Source organism: Dasypus novemcinctus, chromosome 6 (assembly GCF_030445035.2).
Source record: "Dasypus novemcinctus isolate mDasNov1 chromosome 6, mDasNov1.1.hap2, whole genome shotgun sequence".
Classification (NCBI taxonomy): domain Eukaryota; kingdom Metazoa; phylum Chordata; class Mammalia; order Cingulata; family Dasypodidae; genus Dasypus; species Dasypus novemcinctus.
Window position 1 is genome coordinate 67579510 of NC_080678.1, and position 24631 is coordinate 67604140.

General features: G+C 40.2%; 1 protein-coding gene across 2 annotated transcripts in view; it reads left to right on the plus strand.

Annotated features, from left to right (window-relative positions):
• Window positions 1–10400: 10400 nt before the first annotated feature.
• PHYHIPL (phytanoyl-CoA 2-hydroxylase interacting protein like) overlaps window positions 10401–24631 on the plus strand; it is a 263987-nt gene continuing 249756 nt past the window's right edge. Inside the window, exon 1 of one of the 2 annotated variants that reach the window (XM_071215803.1) lies at window positions 10401–11034. The gene's annotated coding sequence lies outside the window, so the exon portion shown is untranslated. Of the gene's footprint in view, window positions 11318–24631 lie in introns of both variants that reach the window. The other variant, XM_071215804.1, reaches the window with a different exon arrangement.

Genomic DNA, 24631 nt, shown 5'->3' on the forward strand with positions numbered 1-24631 from the left:
GGTGGGCAGTCATGATTGCTGAATGCTTATAAGGTATTTGTGATAAGCTTGGTGTTAGCACTTCAGCCTGCTTATTATACCAACAGCAATTTCTCTAGGCTGAATTATATTAGGAGGGGCTGCCACCCTGCTATTTAGAAACCCTTCAAATGAAAATGGGCAAGAGCCAGATGATACAGGGTCTTGTTTGCCTTAACAAGGAGTTTGATTTGTACTCTGAGGGAAACTATAGAAAATTTTAAGCAGGGGAGGTGAACTGATCAGATTTTATTTTTCAGAATGTATAGTCAATCACTGTAGAAAGATAAAGGGTTGAAGAAGATTAAGAACTGATACCATAAAACCAAGTTGGAGGCTTAGGTTTTTCCCAGGTCCCCTTTATGTTTCTTGAAGGCAGAGGTGTTATTTATTTTGCTCATGATAATATTCTCCAGGACCTAGCATAGAGGCTGGTAAATGGAGATTATTCAATAAGGACTGTTGATGGAATCACTGAATGAATTAAGGACTAAAAGCTCCTTGAGGACAAGAAGAGATTGTAGTTTTAAACTGATTAATTTGCAAATGTTTACAAGGAGTGATCTTCATGCAGAAAACACAAAGTGGCATAGTACCTTTTCCCGTAAATTGTAAGCTACTTATAAACAGCAGCTGTAACTATGTTTTTTGCATCTCTGCTCGCCCTTCCTCCTAGCCTCCTAGCACCTAGAACAGTTATTTGCACATAAATTAATAAATGTTTACTGAATGAAAAAACTGTATTTGCAGACTAATGGACTTTTTCAGTTTGTTTTTTAAAAAGCAAACTGCTGGAACACCATTTTCAACAGCCTTTCTACACACACCAGTGGAGACCTCAGGGGTCATCTGGTCCAACTCCCTAATTGATATGAGCAGCAGTACAACTGCAGTGGGTATTGCTTTCTATTTTGGTCTCATGGTTGACCTCTGCTTGACTTCTCTGAGCTCTGTCCTCATTTTTTTCCAGCCCTGAGCAGTACACATTTGCATGACTGTGCTAAATCCACTTGAAAACATAAAAATAGGACACATTTCTCATATGATCTGGGCATCGTTCATACTTACTCAGATCAAGCTCTAACTTTACTAAGAGGAGGATCCTCTAGGTCAGGAAGTGCCGGGAGTTCTAGAAGTAAGAATGTACAACCAGCATGTTTGGGGCATATTAGTGGGATTTTGCAGCATGTGCTACTTGCCCCTTAATAAATCTAGCCAGGGCAGCTAGGGTGAACATTGGGATTATGCAATTCACTATTTAACTTTTTTTATCGCCAGCGTAGCATTCCTAGAACTTTCCACTGGAACTGTTATACTTCTTATCTATTTATAAAATGCTTTCATAGATCTTATTCATTTTTTTCAGTGATCATTTTATATTTGAGTTCTTCCAAATATCACTAATGAACACTTACTCTGTGCCAAGTCCTGTGATTTGTTTGGTAGCCTATACAAAGAAATCGAAGATTTGCCCCTATAATGGTGAGTGTCCTTTGGTGGTCAGCAATAGAAACAAAGTCTGGGTAACTTATTGCAAGGCTCTTTTGGAGTTCCAAGAAAAGCTGGAATAGCAGACTTGGACCTGAACATGACCTGCTGTCTAGGGGACCAAGGTAACAGGAAAAATTAGATAATTTCTCAGGCCACTGCCACTAGAGTAAATAAACAATTTTCCCCATTGCTGTAATACTTTGTTCATTTCAAAGCCCTGGGAAAGAAATTCCAATTAGCCTAACCTGAGTCACATATTGCGCTTGGGAAAAAAGAAGAGGAAATCTTGGTTGACTGTCTCATAAAGACTATACATGGTGGGAGGGAAATAGTTTTTCACGAAAAATAGCCTGCTGTCTCCAAAGTTGGAAAAGGATGCTAAACAGCCAAAAAAATCCAACATATGACTACTATAGCTTCTTCCCCTGAAGATTTTGTGATTAGACTTGGAAGATGTGATATACTTTCATGAAGAGTTAAGTAAAGAGGATAAGAGTTGAATGGTCAAACAAAACAACAGCACAAAACCTCAAAGTAATGATCTGATTAAGTTATATATGAATGGTATTGAGGATAAAAGCTGTAAATTCAGAGAAAAATTATGAGGAATTAAAGTAGTAGTCAGGTAACTTTCACAGAGAAGGTATAATTTGAGCTGGACATGGAAGGGTGGGTAGGTTTGATTAGTTGAGGTGTTCTTTATTTTCATTTATTTGATGCCTGATTTAATATAAAAGTTCCAAGATACACCTGGACTAGAGCCATTGATACAATTACGTGCAATGCTAATTATTCAAATAGCAAGACATAAGACATGTAACATACTTAGAATAGACCTTTCATATAGTAAGTACTTAATAAATATTAACCATTGTTATTAGCATTATCTTCATTATTTTAGATTAAAGGCTATATCTCTGATTATACATCAGTTTCATTTTTATACATGTGTCTCCATAAGCTAGATACATTTCACTGCCCTGTATGCTATGGTTATGGTACATCCAAAAACTGCATCCAAAAACTTCATCCCTGGACTAACTGAAAACTAATATTTGGGACTTGGATTTAAAAGGCTAGCCAAGGCAGACACAACTAGATCGTCACCTGAATTAACCAGGATAATTTTAGATGCACCCTGGTTGGCACATCCATATACTCTCTAGGATGCTCTTCTAGTGTTGTCTCTCTTCCTGACAAGACATTCTTATTTGTGCCAAATCAAGTTATTTTGCTGTAATATTTACCTGTGCTAAACCCTGTAGAAATGGAAAACAACCTGTCAGCCTCATCCTCAAAATAATTCTTACACTTGAATGCCAATGTCACTTTTTAAATTCCTCTTCTTTAAGCTAAAACATACCAGCTCTTTTCATTTTTCTTTATAGCTTCCCAGCTTTTAAAAAAAGCTATTGTTGTTGCTTTTTTCAGGATCACTTCCAGTTTCTCTACATCTCCTTTTAAGTTTTGTGGAGCAAAATTATTCTGATAGGTTATCATAGGGGAGCGCTAATGAATAGGGCTAAGAAATCTCTCAAGAAATAATAATGAACAATTTTGGAGTGGTTATTACATGCCAGCTGTTGTGCTGAGCAATTTATATGCCTTTTTTAATAGTCAAAACACACCTATAAATTAGGCACTATTATTGCTCCCATTTCACACTTGCATATGATTTTAGAGCTAGTGAGTGGCATAGCAGGACAATAACCAGGTCTGTTCAATACCAAAACCTGTGCTCTTAATTCCCACAGTATATTACAGCCCATTGCATTTGGGACCACAGTAACAAATAGATGACTAGATGACCAAAAATGAGAGAGAGTATTTGGGAACTTACCTCTTATCTTGAAAATTCATGTACATTCTGCATCCCATTGAGTAATATATTATGTTTATTTAAATATTAAAACTTAAAATTCCACACATCAAGTAAAATTGAATGACCAAAAGCTACATCATATTTATTCTGTTAGAGTCCCCAGGTAGCCTGAATTGAGAATTAAAGCCATAGCCTTGGCAATAATGGCTTTTCCATGGGAAATATTTCAAAAACAGTTGTGTTCAGAGGTCCCCCTTTCCCCATTAAACTCTTCTTGGAAAAGAGCCATAAGAAATCAAGCATCATTCAGAATTATATCCTGGTGTGCCCTCCAATAAACAATGCTTTCAAAATGTCTGTTAATATAATTTAAGGCCTTGTAGTATGGGTTATTTATATACTCCAGGTAAAATTTTTGGAACATCTACCTAAAATGGAATACTTTTCATTTGAAGTAGATTTTTAAATAGTTGCTCTCTTCCCCTTTGTTCTGCTAATAATTAGATGTAAGGGAAGAAGCTGTTATTTATGAGCTCATTCTGAGTTTGTGACAGTAGACCTCGTCATCTGCATTTAAGAAAATGCTTTTCTCTCTCTTCTCTTGTGAGTAGGGCTGGAGGAAGGTGAGCATGTATCAGATTCATCCAAGAGTGTAATCAAATAGTTATCCTATGAAGTTAGAAGAGAAGGCAATGGTCTGCTACTTCATCTCCCTAACTTTCATAGTGGTACCCGTGGTATTGGTGTCCCCTAAACAACATTGGGCATAGGAGGAAGCTGGGAAGTCTGAATTGAGCTCCTGAAGTTTGGCCCAAAACAAGGGTGATCAAATAATTTATCATTCAAACTGGGGCACTCTGGAGAAAGAAAAGAGGCACTATTAATAATTAGGCCTAGACTACCAGCATAAACTGGGACTGTCCTGGGCACACTGGGATGCATATTCACCCCAGCCATATCTTTGATTCTCAGGTGGAGTCAAAGTCCCAGGAACAGTCAATAAAATGAAAACTTAATGCCCACCTATCCAGTTGCAGATTGCACAACTGATTTTGAGCTATGGGTAATATCCTTCATATTTAAAAAGCCCCCTTCCCCCATTCTTGTACCAATATGACCGTCTTCTTCCTGGGCCATTAGGCATATATGTAAGTGGCTATTTACCAAAACTTACACCTAAAATAGCAATATTATTGCTAATTCATACCTAACTTGTATTTCATTTTGAACATGAGATATTTTTTTTGCAGCAAAAAATTGGTTAGTCAGTTTTCCTTATCATATATCTGAGTAAGTTTGTGTTTGCCCCTAATGGTATTCTTTATAATTATTGGATTTCTACTTCATTTTGAGGGACCGTTTTACAAACAATTTGCACTAAATTTGATTTGTCTTTAAAGGTGTTGTCAGCCCTCATCAACTTGATGCAGCTGCGACTTTAATTAATGGTTGTTGATATCAATCCCAATACTGCTCAGTGTGGCACCAATGAAAAATTCCTTCAAGGTTGTTCTAACTGCCATAAGAGATAAGCCCCCAAATTTTCCTGGTTTAACAAAATACAAGTTATTTCTCACTCAGGTGAAAACTGAAATGGGTGTTCCTGACCCAGCAGGATGATTCTCTTCCAGGCAGTGATGGAGTCTCAATTTCTTTCCATCCTGTGAGTTTTATGCTAGCCCTAGAGGTAGCCTTTTTGTTGGCCAGAACATAGTCACATGACCATACCTTATGACAAGGAGTTTGGGAAATGCAGTCTAGCTCTATACTCAAGAGGAAGAAGTAATAGATTTGGTAACATCTAACCAGTCTAGGGCACACATATGATTCTTTCATCCTATTTGCCTGACACATTAAGCAAGTATTCTATCTAGTACAATGAGTTCAGGACCTAGTTTATATTTTAGGTCCTTAATGTACAAATAACACAGAATCCAACATTTTATCAATGCCCCTGTGGAGGCAGTAGAACAAATAGCCTCACATATAACCTTGAGTAAGTTGCTTAACCACTATGAATTTCAGTTTACTCATCTGTAAAATTTAGGTAAAAGCATCTTGCACCATTTCTCGTCCAAAGAAAGCTCTAATAGTTATTATTAAGATTATTTATTATGACTTCATAATAGAGTATGCTATGCACTATTATTTGCTTAGTTTAGTTTTGTTTTCATAGTATCTTTTCTACATAGGAAGCTAAATTAACTGGTCTTTATTGAGCAACTCTGCTCTAAGGCCTAATATTACTTTTTCCAGTGCCCAGGGCTCCCTTTAGTCCTCTGAGAATTATTAATAAATAACCAGTGGCTATCATGCCACATTGATGCCTACAAGTTCCTATTAATAATCCACCTGCTTTCTCAGTGCATGTTTCAATTGTTTCCTTCTTTATTCTAATCAGACTTTCCATTTTCCTTCATGAAAGAACTTGTTTCTGGACTATCTCTGAGTGCCATCATCGGATACTTTTGCAGGATGCAGTAAATACCAGTCCAGGAATTACTGACACTAACAATGACAAATTGTTCAAAATCAGATTCTCATAGACTCTTTTTCTGTCACTTTATGCACTGCCATTTTTATGTTTGCATTTGTTTTTTGGAAAGAGAATGTCATGGGCTTATATACATAGAGCAGGAGAGGGAAGGGAAAACATCATAATAGGCACTGAAATACCTTAACTTATTTTATTCTCACACATTTAATCCTATCAGATAGGTACCAATATCCTGATTTTAATAAAATGAGTAACCTGAAATTCAAAGAGATCACTTTTCATGTCTAATTTTGGAGGAAGCTATAGGCTCCATGGAAGACACATGGTATATTCTAGCCCAGAGTTTTTTCAAGATGTGGTTCAGAGATCCCCTAATTCAGAGTCATTAGAGCCCCAAGCAAAGTCTGGAGAACCATAATCTCTGAGGGTGGTTCTCAGAAAATTGCATTTTAATTGACCATAACTGGTAATGTTGGAGTCACACTACAAACCAGCTGGTCACTGCAATCTGTCCCTACCACTACTCTACAGAAATCACTCCAGCTAAGATTAGTTAGACGTCCTGATTCTCACTCCACTGAACATTTTCACTCCTAATCTTTCTGAGTCTCTCTGCCTCATTTGATGCTATTGATTACTCCTTTCTTGAGAATTTTCCTGTCTTGGCTTTTGGAACAATTCCTACTCTTGGTTCTAGGTACTTACTGTGTCTTTTCTATCTTCTTAGTGAGTTCTTCTGCCCACATTTTAAATGCTAGTGTATTCCAGGGTTACATCTACAGCTGACTCTTCTCCTCATCCACATTGTCCTTCCACAGGGTTGCTAAGACCCCTTACCTTCTCCCCATTCTCCTGCCCTAAGGTACAGACACACATATCCAGTGATCTATTATGTTTGTCCACAGACACCTCAAAATTCAGCATATCCTAAAGTGAACTAATTCTGCATTTACATGACTCTTGCTTATAAAGGAATTTATAAAACTTTTTTTAAAAAGATTTATTTATTTTTATTTCTCTCCCCTCCCCCCCCCCAGTTGTCTTGCTCTCTATGTTCGTTTGCTGTGTGTTCTTCTGTGACCACTTCTATCCTTATCAGCGGCACCAGCAATCTATGTTTGTTTCTGTTGCATCATCTTGTTGTGTCATCTTGTTGTGTCAGCTCTCCGTGTGTGCAGTGCTGTTCTTGGGCAGGCTGCACTTTCTTTCGCACTGGGCGGCTCTCCTTACAGGGTGCACTCCTTGCACATGGGGCTCCCCTATACAGGAGACACCCCTGTGTGGCATGGCACTCCTTGCGTGCATCAGCACTGCATGTGGGCCAGCTCCACATGGGTCAAGGAGGCCCAGGGTTTGAACCACGGACCTCCCATGTGGTAGGCGGATGCCCTATCCATTGGGCCAAGTCTGCTTCCCATAAAACATTTTATTGAATTATACTACTGAGAAGGGCACAAATCATAGGGCCCATCTTGAGGAATTTCCAGAAAGTAAAAACATCTGTGTGAGAAGAGCCAGGTCAAGAAATAGGAACTTACCAGCAGCCAGAAGCTCTCCCAGTGCCCCCTTCTAGTCACTGTCCTCTCTCTCTAAAAGTAACACTATCCTGACTTCTAGTGCCATAGATTAGTTTTGCTTATTTTTGAATGTTATATAAATGTAATCATACATTATGTTCTCTTGGTGTCTGGCTTCTTTTGCTTAATATTATGTTTATAAGATTCATCCATGTTGTGGAATATATCTCTAGAATATTCATTCTAATATTTATATGGTGTTCTATTGTATTTATAAACCATAACTTATTGTTCCATTCTATTATGGATGGACTTCTGGTTATTTAAAGTCTGAGGCTATTATGTATAGTACAGATATGACATTGTTGTATGTGTCTTTTGGTGAATATATGCACACATTTCTTCCAGGTACATATCCAGGAGTGGGATTGCTGGGTCAAGTGTTACGTGTTTGACTTTAGTATATACTTCCATATTTCCAAATGGTTGTGTCAATTTACACTCCAGCAGCACATGAGAGTTCTGATTTCTCCATCCTTGCCAACACTTGGTATTGCCAGTCTTTTAAAATTTTAGCCATTCTGGTGAGTATGTGAATTTAATTTTCATTTTCTTGGGGAATAAACACTCCATTTTTGGCATTCTCTGTTTCATGAGGTTAGTTCCACCATTTTACTATCCACCCAGTTGGCAAACTAGAAATCTGGATATCATCCTTTTCTCTTCCTTTCCTTTACCCTCACATGCTTGTTTGACAACATGAATGTTTCTCTAATCCCTTGGCTCAAAGCCATCAATTACTGCAAAAACCTTAATTTAGAGCCTTATTGTTATTTCTCAGTTTGTCTACTTCTACCGCTTCCAGAGTATGTTCTCCTTCTTTTTGCCACCTAGATAAAGCATCCACAGAGCCAAGTGAGCAATCTACATCAAATCCAAATCTGACATGTTTAACTGCTTCCCTGGCTCCCCACTGCATCTACGAGAAAGTCTAAGCCTCTCAACATAGTATATAAGATCTGCTGGGACCTGGCTTTTGTCTTCCCATCTGGCCTCATGGCTTATCATTTTCTGTCATTTGCTCCGCACTTCAATGTCATATTCTCTTTTCCATTTTTCCTTTCCTCTATGAATGCCTTGTCCTCCACTTCTTTACTCCAAAATCCATCCCACATGCCCTTCCCTGATTGCCTAGAAAAGTTTCAGTTTCCTCTAGTCAAAGAAATGACTACAAAACTTTGAGGTATTTCCTTTCCACAGGATGTTTATATTTTAATAGAGAATGAAAAACCAGTATCACACTGTGGAATTTCTAGCATTAGTGCTCATGTGGAAGTAATACAAAATTATACTGTGAAGTTTGCAGCATATGCATAGAAACAACCCTTTGAAATAACAGTTCTGGAGTGCATTTAGAAAAGAGTAAATCTGTAAATCCTTTCACTAAATTAAATTCCAGATGGATCAAAAACTTGAAAAAAATATATATATACCTAAGTATGTTAGAAAAAATATCTTTTTAAATAATCTTGTGATAGGAAAAGCCTTTCTAAGTGTCATGAAAAAGAAACTATGAAATAAAAAGGGGGATAAATTTTACTCCATAGGAAAATAAGACAAAACATGAATGTGAAAAAAAAAATCAGTATACTTATGGTTGAATGACCATGACAAGTTGGGTATAGGGAACCTGGTTTTCTGTGTGTCCTTATTGCCTGTTCAAACTGGTGTAGCTGTTAAGGAGAACAGTGTGGCACTATGTGTCAAAATTTAAAATATTTTTTTTAACCAAGCAACATTGGAGCTAACATGGTGATATATGTATTGACCAAATATCTATGGCTTATTGTTGAATGGAGAAATAAGTAAGTTACAGACTGATTTTAAAGCATTTCCATTTATATGAAATTATATATGTATCTGATTTTTATAAAATTATATATGCATGTATATAAATACGTATGTGTATGTTTATACAGAGAAATGGAGATCTTATAGGACATAGACTAGAAGGCAGGAAGATAGGACACTTTTCTCTTTTGCACACTTTTCTCTCTGTATGTACAGTGTCTGCCACATAGCAGGTATGTAATAACTATTTGGGGAAGGAAAGAAGACAGGAAAAGAAGGAAAGAAGATTATTTACTAAAATGTTCATAGTGGTTGATGGGCTGTTGACTTACTTTTTATATTTAAAAAAATTTTTTTATAGTGGTAACAGATATACAACTTAACGTTTCCTATTTTAACCACATTCAATTATACAAATCAGTGGTGTTAACTATATTCACAATGTTGTGATACCATCACCACCATCCATTATATTTTCATTTTTAACATTATTGCTTTGATTCCCCTTCCCCCCAGGAGCATGTATAGGTTGAAAAAACAATAAGAAAGCTATTTTAATAACAAAAGCTTTGTAGATGGATATATATTGGCCTGAATTTAGGGTCTGTGAGAGTTTCTAGAGGAGCAGTCAGAGACGGAGGAGAAAGGGCCTTCACGCAGCTAACCAGCAAGAATGGATTTCATTTCAATTGCAGTTTCAGTGCTCTCCTATCACTGAAAAGGTAACCATTTCACCCTCAGATAAAAACAGGAGATTTTCATCCCAAACATGGCAGGCAGTGCTGACAATTCCCAAAGCCTTCTTTCTTTCCTCTGCAGATGGAGCCTGCCCCATCTCAGCCTCCCCCCAGGGCCCCTTGTCAGGAGGAGTATGACCCATGGGGTTTGCGCTGCTGACCTAAATTAAAGTGTCTTCTCCGTCCTCCTTCCTCTCTCCCTGTCCCCCTCACATAACCTCCTTAGCAGTTTTTCCCTCAGTTGCTGATTTCCATCTTTTAGGTGTCCTAGGCACATGATCCAGTTCTAGTTTCTACAACAGACAAAAAGGAAAATGCCTCCTGCCAGGAAAGGAAACAGAATGCTAAAGTGGTGGCTTGTTTGTGCCACATAAAATGCTTCTGTCTGGATCTTCTCCCAGAAACCTTGGGAGAAGAGGCTGCCGCCAGTGTGATTTTTCAAATGGGGTTTAGCAAGTCTGGGAGTCTCACTTCCCTCTGTGCTGTGGGAACACTCAGGCCAGGTTACAGGAATGCAGTCTCTTTGGGGTTTGCCCTCAAAATGCCTCTAGAAGGTGAAGCTGGTGCCCTGGTGAGTTATCTGCCCAGGGCAGGAGACAGCCAGGCTCCAGTCGGCTTAGTTGGGCAACTCGGCCATTTGCTTACTAAGGCATTGCTAAGCTGGTCTCTAATGGGAGACAACCTATTTCTTTCTAGATGAACAGAAGCTGAGTTTCTTGCCAGGGCCCTTTTTCAAGCTCTGGACTTTCAGCCTAGAGAACAAATGCACATTCCTCCTTGCTCATTAACATCAAGTATTGACATGGACTTAATATCTTAATATTTTGAAAATTTGTCCATAATAGTTGGTGCTTTTTTTTTTTTTGCTTTTTTTTTTTGGTAATGGGCATGATTTCTAGTTCTTTTAACCATGCACTGGATAAACTCATTTTTTATCTACTTTGAAGAATTAGAGCACAGGGACTCTCCAAGCATCAAACTGGAAAAATTGTATTAAAATGCACACCTAATCATGTGCATTTACATTACTACTATATTGTGTAATGGAGATACAGACCAAAACTTAACCTTCTGAATTGAGTCCCTGCCGTCTGCAACCAGGTAAATGGCATGGGAGAAGCTCACAGTGGATCCACACCTATTTGCTTAGTGTTTTGGAGTTACAATTATGCTTTTTGCCCTTTGGTGAAACTAGTTTAGTAGCTTGAGCAAATCCTTGAGGGGAATTCATACAACTCTCATTTTTTGTTGTTAGTGGTCTCCTGCAAAGAACAGCCCACCGCCTCTTTTTATCCCAAAGTCAAGTATTCCTGTCACATGGGATTTTTGGATGAGGGAGTCTTAAGATGTAGAAGGACTTTCAGTAGAGATTTTCCATGTGCAGGTGAGTGGGGAAGGGGATGTGCTTTGGGCATTTCTGGCAGAGGAAAGACAGATGTGGATCTCATCATTTATCAGAACCCCTGGGTACCACTGTCAAAAACCAAATTCAAAGTAGCTCAAGTAATTAGATGGGTAATGGGCATGAGAGGTGGGGGAAACAATGGAAACATGTCTCTGAACAATGAAGTGTAAGGAAGTGGGGAAGAATCAGGGCAGTTTGGAGGACCTCAGAAACTAGAATGAAGGCAATGGAAGCTGTCGCAATTCTCTCAGTGATTCATGTCTCTGCTTCTCTCTGCGGGCCAAATGTTGCATATTCTCTTCCAGCCCAAAACTTTTTGAGTCCACAAGGCATGGGAAGAGGTATGGCTGTTAGCAGCTCCACAACTCTTTCCTGCCTCCCCAAGAACAAACAGATATTCTGGGACTAGCCTGTCTGCCTTATGTATCAAGCTTTTGGCCAATCACTGAGCCAGGGCAGCCCAGGTCCTCTGATTGGTCCACTGCTGGTCTGACCTCCAGCGCCAGGCCAATCACTGTGACTCGGGAGGCAGGGTCTTGAGGTCTCATGGGAAGATGGCTGCTTTCTTTCAGATGTAAGTCAAAGCAGTTGCCCGAAGTAGGAGTAGTGCTGTGTAGGCGAAACTCTAAAAGTCCTGTATACTTCTACTGAGAAAGACTCTTCAAGTGGCGCTTCAGTCTGCAGAATGCTCCTCAGGGGCATATTCATGATCTGGGTCTATCTTTATAGTCTTTGCCTCGCTCTGCGCCCTGAACGTCATCCATTCTGAGCAAATTTCTGTTCCTCAAGCCGCTCTGTTCCGTTCTGCACTCCCTGCCTCATCTATCTAGCAAACTCCTGTTTAGCTTTCAAGATTACATTCTGAGGTCACCTTGGAAAGACATTCCTGGATCACCATCCTTCCCCAGGCAAGTTCTTCCTGTGGTTGCCATAGGTTCTCATTCATTCTATTGTTCACTAGGCCATAATTATAATGACTGTAACCGCATGTTTATGTTTTACTCTCTCCTCCACCAGACCATGGTGATGACTGGGCTCTGTTTGTATTTGTACTCAAAATATAGTAAAGACCCTGGCACTTCCGTACATGTTTATAGAATGAACAGGGGGAAGGGAAGGGAGGGAGTGAGGAAGGAAAATAATTTCAACCTGATCATGTTTAAATGTACTTTAGATAAGAGTTTAGGAAGGCTTCCATTATTTCAAGTTCTGTCTGTCAGAGCACTTTGTATTGGAACCATGTTTGTAAATTGGAGGTAATTGTTGCAGAGCAATCCTCAACATTGTATTTAAATTAATTAAGGAGCACCTAGCAGCTGGTATGCTGGTGGGGGGAGGGAAGCAGCCTTGGAATGGCTGGGAGATCTAATTGTGGATGAGAAAATCCCAGCGTTTCAGACCAAGGAAGGCTTATGTTTTGCATTTTCCAGGGCAGTTCTAATTTTAAATATTCTGTCCCTTGGTCTCCTTAAACATACTCATCTCAGTCAGATCATTGTCCTGATATCTGGGTAGGGAGATATGATAACAATATAGAAAATGAATCTCTCTAGTTGCTTATAGAAAAGAGATGGAAGAAAGTGAGTCACAAAGGGACAGAGGGGAAAATAAGAATTTGTCCTTATTTGAAACTTTGCACATAGTAGAATAATCTGGTGATATGAAGCAGAGAAAAGCAATCGACATCCAGAACTCTGGAGGCTAGGTGTGGCAAGGGCTTTTGATGTCCGTGGGTCTGAAGCCAAAGTGAAAGCTTTGTTCAGGGTGAGAGAAAGAGAACTATGTTATTCAAATCTATGAGAAATTATTAGACACCCAATGTTATCATTTTAAGATAAATCATCGGGGTATCACATTTTATTAAGGAACTTGATATCTTAAATACATTTTCATCTTCATGGAGACTAGCCTATTTGCTCTCCCTCTCCTTTTGTATGAGTTATGGGAAAGCTGGTTCCAAAATAAAATAATTAATTCGCATTTGTTGATACTGATTTGTACTTGTTTTGGAAAAATAAAACAGTAGTTCCCTATTGTTGATGAACTTTTGAATCACTCTACCTGTATTCCACCCCCCAATCTTATTATAGATTCTAATTTGGTAGCTTTGGAGTGGGACCTGTGTGAAGGCTTTTTAAGAAAAACTTCCCAGGCAGTTCAGATTTAGAAGACTAGTCATTCTCAGGATATGATTTGATCCAACTCAGTCAGTCACCTGGGTGCTTATAAAATACCACAGTCCAGAACAAATAGACCCTGGGTCGGGCCTATTGAATTAGAGCCCCTCCAGGAAGAGGTCAGGAATCATTTTTAATTAGTCTCCAGATGACTTTTATACACACCAATGTTTGAGATCCACTGTGTAAACTATATTAAGTAGTCATAGCCCTGCCACAATTAATTGGTTTCTGATTTAGAATAACTAAACACTGGTGACTGTTAGTATCTGCCTTATAATTTATATATAATGTCTTGATTAACCTGAATGCCCAGAGAATTGGGAATTTTGGTTAATTTGATTTTATGGCAAATTCATACTTAACTAAATGTAGAAGAGATTCCATCTTCTAATCATCTATGGAAATGAACACAGAACTCCCAAATGAGAACAAAGGTTATTTATTGAGAGCTTGCTATATAGCAAGGGAGTCAACTACCATCACTTGTGTTTAGCAGACACTCAAAAGCAGACAGGGTAGTGGAGAAGCTTTATGATGGAAAACCCAATTTAAAAATGGACAAAGGATGCAAATAGACATTTCTCCAAAGAAGATATACAAATGACTAATAAGCACATGAAAGTTTGCTCAACATCATTAACCATAAGGGAAATGTAGATCAAAACCACAATGAGATACAACCTCACATCCACTAGAATGACTATTAATTATTTTTAGAAAGGAAAATAACAAGTGTTACTGAGGATGCAGAGAAATAAATCCTCTAATACATTTTTTTATGGGAATGTAAATGGTGAAGTCACTGTGGAAAAAATTTGGCCATTTTTCCAAAAGTTAAACTGAGCTATTGTATGATTTGGCAATCCCACTTCTAGCTATATACCCAAAAGAATTGAAAACAAGGACTTGGGCAGATATTTATCCACCAATGCTCATACTAAATTTATCCATAATAACCAAAAGATAATCTAAGTATTTATCTGGAGATGGACAAAATGTGGTATATACATACAATGGAATATTACTTAGCCTTAAAACAGAATGAAGTTCTGATACATGCCACTACATGGGTGCACCTTGAAAACAGGTTGAGTGAAATAAGTCAGTCACAAAGGGATGATATTCTATGACTCTTATATGAAATAGCTAGAATATGTAAACTCATAGAGATGGAAAGTAGAAAATAGGCTACTAGGGGGAGGAATGGGAAGTTAATGCATAATGGTAGAGTATAGGTTTTCAAGAGCAGGAGAGAGGAGGAATGGGGAGTTAATGAATAATGGATGTAGGGTTTCTGTTTGAAATGATGGGAAAGTTCTGGTAATGGACAGTTGTAAGGGTAGTACAACATTGTGAATGTGATTAATCCCACCAAATGGAATGCTTGGGAGTTGATGAGATGGAAATTTTATGTTGAAGATATGTGTCTACAATTAATATAAGAAAAACTACTGAAGTGACAATGACAATTAAATGCGATATGTGATCCTGGACTGGTTCTAATAATGGAGGGGAAAAGGCTCAAAAGGTCATTATTTGGACATAAAAAAAATTGGAATAGAGATTGTAAGCTTTATATCAGTGTTAAATTTCTTGAACTTGATAACTCTACTTAAATTATTGCATAAGTGGATATGATGTTGGAGAGGCCCTGGGGAAAGACCTCAACCTAAGGTGGGAGGACTCTTGACACAGTCATGAGAAAGAATTCAAGGACTAGTCATATAGTAACAAGAGAATTTAATGTAAAGCAAGAGTACACACTCAAGATGGGGGTGCGGGTGATCAATACAAGTTGCATGAATCGTGCCTGCTGGGGCTAGGGGTGCTGTTTTATTAAGACTGTCTCTCCCCAAACCCCCTTCTCCATGTAAATGAAGACTTTTAAGTCCCAACATTGTCATTGGTCTGCCTTATTCTAAAAAGGGATTTAAAATTACAGGTTTTTATTGGCTCAATATTCCTGCTGGTAGGAACTGTCCAGGGGAGGGGTCATGAAGTGTGTGGTGGTCAGGTGATGGGTGGGCCTTTTGTCTTCTGTTATTTTCTGGCACTAGGACTTGGGTGGGTGATTTTCCACTGTGGTTAGGTATTATCTGATGGTAAGTTTCTGTGGTCCTTCTCTAAGCTATCTCCCTTCTCCTACCTCTTTCCCTACCTCAGATATCCTTGTTTGTGAGAAATATACAAGCAAGTATTATGAGTTTAAGGAGCATGATGTATACTACCTACTCTCAAATATTTAGAAAATAAGTATTTAGAATACAGACAGGTAGGTGATTGATAGAATGATATGACAAATGTGCAAAATGTTAAAACTGATGGATCTAATATGGACTAGAGTGGATTTACTGATATTCTACTATAAAACTATTGTGACGAGTAATACAAGAAATTTTAGCATTGAGGTGGAGAAAGTGGCCACAGTAGTTGCTGAGGGCAGGGAGAGGATAGAAGACATATGATGTGGGGGCATTTCTGGGATTTTGAGTTGTCCATAATGATATTGCAGGGTCAGATGCTAGACTTTATATATCTGCCATAACACACTGAATGTACTGGGGGAGAGTGCAAACTACAGGATAAACTATTATCTGTGTAGTGCAGCAGTGCCTCAAAATGTGTTCACTGAGTGCGATGAGTGTGCCGCAATGATGAGGGAGGTTGTTGGTGTGGAAGGAGTGGGGTGGGGGGGTGGGGAGTATACAGGAACCTCATATTTTTTAGTGTAATATTTTTTGTGTGATGTATATATCTTCAAAAAAATACAATTTACAAAAATGATGTGATGGGGGGTGGGGAGTGGGTTATATGGGAACCTCTTACGTTTTTCGTTTTTTTATGTTTTTTAATGTAACATTCCTTATAATCTATTAACTTTAAATATATATATATATATATCAACTGATGGATCTGGATATTTTTGTGGGGTATGTTGAAATTCTCTATTTGGGTTTTACGTTATTTTTGCAATTGTCCTGTAGTTTGAAATTATTTCAAAATAAAGTTAAAGAAGAAAATAGCCTGGATTATTTCAGGTATGCCAATTAGAAGCTGTTTGCATTGGAAGGTTGGAGGTAGGCTAATGAGACACTGGGCATCCTTTGTGATTAGTTAGGGGAGCATATTTGGCTTTTTCCACTTGGTCCTAAATTGGAAGGGTTGTATGCAAATATTAGAGAAGCTGTTGGGTGTTGATCAAGTCCTGGCTATTTTATGTCAATTGTTACAAAGATTGTAGTTCGGCTTCTCAGGATGTTTATTACAGATAGTGGCCAGCTCTGGTACTGATGTTGCTGGTAGTTTTCTGGTCTGATTAATGCTCCTACTTGGTCAGAGTTTTCTGGCCATAATACATTTGTATATTCAGTCTTTTCCATCAATTCCAGTATTTATGGAAGGCCAGTGCCACAGACTTACCATGGTTTTATTTATATTTAGGATCCGTGAGCTTCCTGATTAAAGAGAAGTTGAATAACCCATACTTGATCGAAAGGCAGTGGGCTGATTCCAGAAGGGAGGGCAGCCAGGGAGAGGAGGTAGTAAAAATAAGAACTTTATCCACTGTATTAGTCGGCCAAAGGGGTGCTGATGCAAAATACCAGAAATCTCTTGGCATTTATAAAGGGCATTTATTTGGGGTAGAAGCTTACAGTGAAAAGGCCATAAAGCATAAGTTGTTTGCCTCACCAAATCTGTTGCCACGTGTTGGAGCAAGATGGCTCTCGACATCTGCCAAGGGTTCAGGCTTCCAGGGTTCCTGTCTTCCCGGGGCTGGTTGCTCTCTGGGCTCAGCTGCTCTGCTCTCTCCCATGTCTTTACCTCCCAGGCTCTAGCTCAAAAACTCCAACTAAGTTCTGTGTCCTGTCGTTTTCTCTGTGAGTCCCCACCCCCTTAGTGGGTGGGGACTCAACATCCTACTAATGTGGCCCTATCAAAGCCTTAATCATCATTAATCAAGTAATAGTGAAACCTCTGAATCCAATACAATCTAATATGCCCAGACCAGTTCACAAACATAATCCAATATCTATCTTTGGAATTCACAAACAATATCAAACTGCTGCATTCACCAAATGAAAAGAGAGCCAGTAAAACTTTGAGAGTACTCAAGCTAGTGTTCAATATCACAGACCAAACATGAAGGGCCTGAGGAATGATTTCAAATGTTCAAATGCCTGGGGAAGTGCATACTGGAGCACAAGGAGAACTGTGGGCTTCTGCTAGATTGGTCTTCCATGACATGGAGAAGTGGGAGAGGACCCACACATATGAGCTCTGAGAAGGTCAGAAGAAACCCTACAGCTAGAGTTTTTGAGGTGAAGAGCACAGTGATCCCTGCCTGATGCTGAAAGGATAATATTCTCAGCCCATGAGATGAAAGTTCTGGGGATTCTTTGAAATCATTTAGGGAGATTTTTGGAGTGGATGGTTTTCTTGTAGATTGCAGATGTACATGGAAAAAAACATCCCTTTGCTACTGCTTTCATGAGATTCATAATGCTTAAGGAAATAGGGATTGTATATGGTTCTTTTTTTGGAAGTCTTTCTAATATGTATATGGTCATGTTCCTGCCATGGTCATAGGAGTAGAGAAGGTCAGCCTGCAGTGGTAAGGCAGACCACTAGATGCTACATCAGTCAGAAGATCTGTATTCTAACGCTTGGGTCATTCTCTGCTGGGAGACCTTGAGCAAGTCTTAGTTTCCTTCTTGATTTATCACCTAGGGTTTTGTGATGATTAAATTAAATAATTAATGGGCAAGTGCTGTATATATGTAGGGTGGACTGATTATAGTTGAATTTGCTCCTGGTTGAGGAGTCTAGGCAATTAGATCAGTTGTTCTAGGGGCTGTACATATAGAACTTTATGAATTATATCTGGGCCCAGACATTGGATATTCTGATATGGGGTGAAGGAAGGCATTTATATATATATTTAAAATTCTTTGGGTGAATCTTAGGGACACCAGAGATTAAGAACCACTGCTTTAGGGAGGTTGGAATCAACCTGAGTTATGACTCTGTCCCCAACAAACAGTTCTGGGCTGTGGGAAGAAGCTCAGCAGGCTCTTGGAAAGATCATTAAAACCTCGGTGCTTCATTTTTCCCATTTGTTAAACTCAGAGCTGGACTAACCGGTGAATGTCTACCTTTTATAATCACAGAGTCTTTCATTCAATGAGAAGCTTACTAAGATACTTTACATGTAAAACAGAAAGAAGCAGAGCTGCTTTGATTTTTGCTCAGCAGTGCCCCAGGGGATTCTAAAAACCTTTGGCCCCTTGGTGGATCACATCCCTTCTCGCACTAGAATTCTTTTTTGAAGCACAGGAGATTTCCATTCATTTGTACTGGCTATATTTAGGAAGCTCGAAGAGTCATGGCGTATACATTTTGAGAACTGTGAATTAAGGCCACTCGGCAGACAGAGCTGGACTTTTGTGTTTGCTCTCATATCCTTGCCCTGCCCTGCCATGCTCTGTTTCCCAGACTCCCTTACCAACTGGTTTATAGCTCTGGCCAAAGGGATGTGCTGACTAGAGATGGGAGGACAGGAGGAAATATAAACCAGTGTATTTACACCATTCTTTCTCTGCATTGAGTGATGTCTCTGCCACACAGGGGCCATTTCCCCCTCATTCCAGTGCCAGCCTGCACTACTAACACCTCTTTTCCCATTGTCCCTACAGATGGTGGCAGCCTCTGCTCCTGCTAATCTTTGGATTGCCTCCTACCACTACCTTTGGCCTTTCACCTCTTCCAACATCTCTGTAACTAGGTTCCTTACTGTAATGAGTATTAATGTCTTCTCTTCAACTACCCAGCAAGGACTCTTTCACTCTGTCAAGATGAAATCTTGACAGATTATGCTATGTTGGTATTGCATTCCAGAGCACCTGGGAAAACATGCTAAGGAGTTTGCATTTTATTTTGTTCTTTAGTTTTGGGAACCTTGTGTTTAAGGAAAATATAGTGATCCCAGTGTGGATGCTATATTAGAAATATGAATGAGAGGAAATGAGGACAACAAATATTACCAACCATAATACAGTACAACTGTTTCCCTAATTAACTTCCTCATAAAACGTTTTACCTGTTTTCTGCTATGGTTTTTCTTGGGGCAAGTCTTGTTTCTAGCTCCTTTTGGGAAGGAGGGTAGAATTCTGTCCCTAGGTATTCTTTTTTTTGGTCTTTATTTATTTTTTAATGTTACATTCAAAAACTATGAGGTCCCCATATACCCCCCACCCCCCTCACCCTACTCCTCCCCCCATAACAACAACCTCCTCCATCATCATGAAACATTCATTGCATTTGGTGAATACATCTCTGAGCACCACTGCACCTCATGGTCAATGGTCCACACCATAGCCCACACTCTCCCCCAGTCCACCCAGTGGGCCATGGGAGGACATACAATGTCCAGTAACTGTCCCTGCAGCACCACCCAGGACAATTCCAACCCCCGAAAATGTTCCCACAGCACATCTCTTCCTCCCATTCCCTACCCCCAGCAGCCACCATGGCCACTTTCTCCACACCAATGCCACATTTTCTTCTATTACTAATCACAATAGTTCATGAATAGAATATCAGTAAGTTCACTCGAATCCATACTCAATTCCTCCATTCTGAGGACCTTAGAATGGTTGTATCTACTCCACCTAGATATTCTTTGGCTACCTGATCAACCATCTTTTTAAACTTTTATTTTCAACAGAAAAGACTAGACAACAAGATGAAAACAGCGTGACCTGGTTCACCATGTTAAAGGGATTCCATAGTAAAGGAGGTGAGGATGTTAAGAAAAGTTTTAAAAAGAATGTTTACCCAAGAGAAAGGAAAATATATGCCCATACAAAGACTTGCACATCAATATTCTTAGTGAATTTATGCATAATAGCCCCAAATTGCAAACAGCCTAAATGCCCATCTACTGATGAGTGGGTGGACAAAATGTATACAATAGAATATTTTTCAGTAATAAAAGAGGAACAAACTATTGATACATCCAATAAGGGTTGATGAACTTCAAAAACATTATGCTAGCTAGAAGAAAGTCAGACAAAAGAGGCCACATGCTGTATGATTCCATTTATATGAAATGTTCAGAAAAGGTAAATCCAAAAAGACAGAAAGTTGATTAGTAGTTGCCTGGTTTGAGGTAAGATGGGGATAGATGTGGGGATTAACCCATAAAATGGGCATGAGGGATCTTGTTGGGGTGCTGGAAATATTCTAAAACTGATTTATGGTGATGATTGCCCTACTTGGGAAATTTGCTAAACAAATCATCGATTGTACACTTGAAATGGGTAAATTATATGCTATGTAAAATACACCATAGTTATTTTTTGAATGGCAAAATGTAGTAGGTAGCAGCACTGTTATTAATCTGGGCCTTTTTAGATACCAATTATGTCACTTTCAGCTACTTTATCCACATATCTACCTAGTTTTCATAGATTTTCATGACAAAAGTATTGAGAGCTTTGCTGAAATCTAAATAGAGTCTTATTACTCTCGTACTCTAATACATCCATTCAGTTCTGTTCAAAGAGACAATATGGTCTGATGTGGTTCAAGCTCTTATAAATGTGTAATGATGAGAAAAAATGATTATTTTTTTGGTGGGTCAGGACTTTAAACTCACAGCATCAGCACTATCATCTAAACCCCAAATGGTCCAGTTCCTTCAAGAGGTTTGATGAAATATTAACTGGTGCTGGACTGTCTGTACTGAGCAGTTTGGAAGAGAATGCTTGTCTTTGTTCTCTGCAAAAGCTGGGATATAGGTGATAAATAAATGCTTTTAGAAATCATTTCTGACCAACATGGTAATAGTTTTAATTCCTATGATCCGAAGAACAAGAAGCCTTGTTTATCTTGCTGTGTTGGGCCAAAAAGTTGCTTGCTGTGAAAGGCTGCTGCTCATAACAATGCTCAGTGACTCACGTAATCATCTATTGATTTTTCTCACACTGGGTTTGTCATTACCTCCAGATTAAAGCCCCCTTTTATGATTTCAGTGCCCACTCAATATTGGACCACAGTCTTTGAAAGGACTGAATTGGATATTTCATTTGCTATTTTTTAAATTCTTTCATGCTTTTGATCTAGCAGGAACTGAAAAAATAAGCTTCTACCTTGCCACACCCAAGCCTGCACTTCAGCTTGTTTGGAAGAGGGGGGATTATACTCAGCCAGAGCTCTGCTGTCGTTAATTGAGGGACCTTTGGAAAAATCACTGGACCTTAGATTCTTCATCTACAGAACTGAGATTTCTTATACTGCCTGTCCCCTTCCCAGCCTGGCTATGAAGAGGAGATGTAATAGATGCAAACATCTTAAAAATATCTACTGGAGGAGAGATTCAGAGACACTTTAATTCTGGGCTGAAATTAAGCTGAATTTCAGACCTTTTGGGGGATAGAGGAGAAAAGCAGACTACAGAATTAACCTGAAATTGTGTAAGAGCTGCATTACTTTCAGATTCTCAAAGCTTTCTGCTTGGGGATGCTTACTCTTGGATCTTTGCAGCTGATGGGTGTAAGGGAGGGAAGCAGCAGGTCCTGTGGTAATTGGATCTTAAGGGGGCTGACAATGGATGCCCCTACATCACCCTTCAGCCACATATTACTCCCAGTAGCAAAGAGATGCCCGTCGGAGATCTAATTCCTGTCCTCTGTAGTCTTCTCCTTTGCCATACCACATTGAATATTCTTTTCATCTCCCCTTAATAGAAGCATAAATGCCTGATGTGTGACGGTAATGCCTGTTCCCATGGAGCTGCTGCTTCTGAGAGAGCTCACAACAGACAAAGAACAAGGTGGAAAATGGCCTCCTCTCTGGAGATGAAAAGGAGCTGCCCTGATGAGGAAATCTGTTCCCAGCTCCTACAGCTAAAATTCCCCTCTTCTGCCGCTGGTGTTCTTGTTGTGTGCACTCTGAAGCTATTCCTCTTTGACAAGGCAATACCCACAATAGAGAAAATATTGTTTCTATAACCTGATTTTGGTAAATGTGGCCGAAGTGGAGAAAATGATCCACACAGGATTAGGGCCTGCCTGATTACTATGACACTAAGATTTCATCTCTGTCATGCCTTTATATTGTTGAGAGAACCCAAAAAGTCTCAATTTTACTTTAGAACATTTGAAAGAAAAGAGTCATTGCCTGTGCATCAACTTATGCAGGAGCCGTATGCTGTTATGTGTGAAAACCGAGCAACTACGAGGAAGCCTGGCAGACAGCATGCTAGGATGTTGATGAACTCTGCGGCAGAGGTACAGAGCCTGCACCAGAAGGACTGGATTCTTTAAAGAGAGATGGGCCTCCTCAAGAGTGCATTAGCATCAGTGCAGTTGGCTGATTGCAGTTCAGAAGCAGACAACACATTTCAGAGACAAAGCAGCACAATAAAGAGCGAGAATGGGGTACAATACTGGTAGCTATACACAGCTATGCCTTCCCTAACTTGTCTGTGAGTGATTTGTTGCTGCTTTCAGAGCCATGTAATAGTCCTGGCTACCTAACATTCCAGCAATTGTCTGCAGACACACAAACACCTGTGATTAAGTTAATGGCTTACAAATCCATACATAATTCATCCAGTGGGATTTCATGTATCTCAACAGGCCTTTTTTTCCTTTTAAGGTAGTGTTTCTTACATATTGGCCAATGGACCCCTCTATCAGTTTCTAAGCTAAGCTAATGAAAATGCAGAGACTTGGGTGCTCCTAAGGCCTTCAGAACAGATTCTCTGAGGTTAGGGCCCAGGAACTTGCATTTTCACGAGCTGGCATGGCTGGTTCTTAAGCCCATTAAAGTTTAAGAGCCTCTGTTCCAAAGTCCCTGGTTAAACAGCCCACCTAAGGTATTGCTAAGTGTGGTCACCCTCGGGCTGAAGTGTGGTTTGCTGGCCTGGCGAGGGGAGCGGCCGCGGTAGGCCTAATTCCGCTGCCCCCATAATAGGGTGGTTGGTCGGGCCCACCACCACCCCTGAAGGAAGCTCGGCATGGGCGCAGAGTGCCCTCGGGTCTCCCCTTCTCGGCAGCCATGCTTCTGCGGCCGCCCCTCCTCCCGGATGGCGCCACCCGATGCCTTGTGGGGCAGCACCCTTCTTCTTCTTTCTCCCTGCACAGGCGCAGGGCGGAAAATTCCAGTCTGCCCTTTTCCCCTCCCCCGACAGCAGCAACAGCCAGGCGTGGGCGGAAAAATCCAGTCTGCCCTTTTCCCTCCCCCCGACAGCAGCAACAGCCAGGCGTGGGCAGGAAACTCAAGTCTGCCCTCTACCCCAGCAACAGCAGCCACCAATCACTAAACCCTGCCACTTCCCCCAGCAAAAGCAACAGCCAATCCCTAATCACCACCCCTCCCCTGTCCAGTACCGCCCACTGACCTTTCTCTGGCAACCAATCAGAACAGGGCGTGGCTTCGACCAATCAGCCTTCCCCAGCCCCTATAAAACTGTTGCCTCTCCCTCAATAAAGTGGACTTGCGTGTTTACCTTGTCTCCGCGGTAGTTCTTCTGCCGTGTGCCCTCCAGTCCTAAGAGCCCCCAACAAGGGCCTGGCCTCCCTTGTCCCCAGTTCGTCGCCTGCTTCTCCGGGCGACCCCCTCGTCGCCGGCTTTGCCGGGCGACCCCGTCAGCCGAACCGCTCAACCCCTTGTGAGACCGATCCCTCGTCTGCTGCCGGACTGACCCCTCTTCCCAAGTGGGACCGACCCCTCGTCCCGAGCGGGACCGACCCCTTGTCCAGAGCTGGACCGACCCCTCGTCCGCAGCCAGACCCCACCTCTACCGACCGAGCAAACCGTCGCAGCTAAGTACCAGGTGAACCAGGTGCCCTCACTGGAACCGGTCTGATTTGGTAGAACTGGTATGGAAGTCAAACAATTGGTACCTAACCATGTGTAGTTCCAGTCAGGCCAGCTGTGAAAATATTTAAGTATTTGGTTGAGTTAAAAGGAACTTGCATTATTTTGACATTGTGAAAACAGTAAAAATTCAGCTCTTTACAATGCCTTGGCATCACTGGAGCTTAGTGCATGGGTAAACTAATAAATCAAACATGGCTCATAAAGACTAAGAGGGAATGGTAAAGTA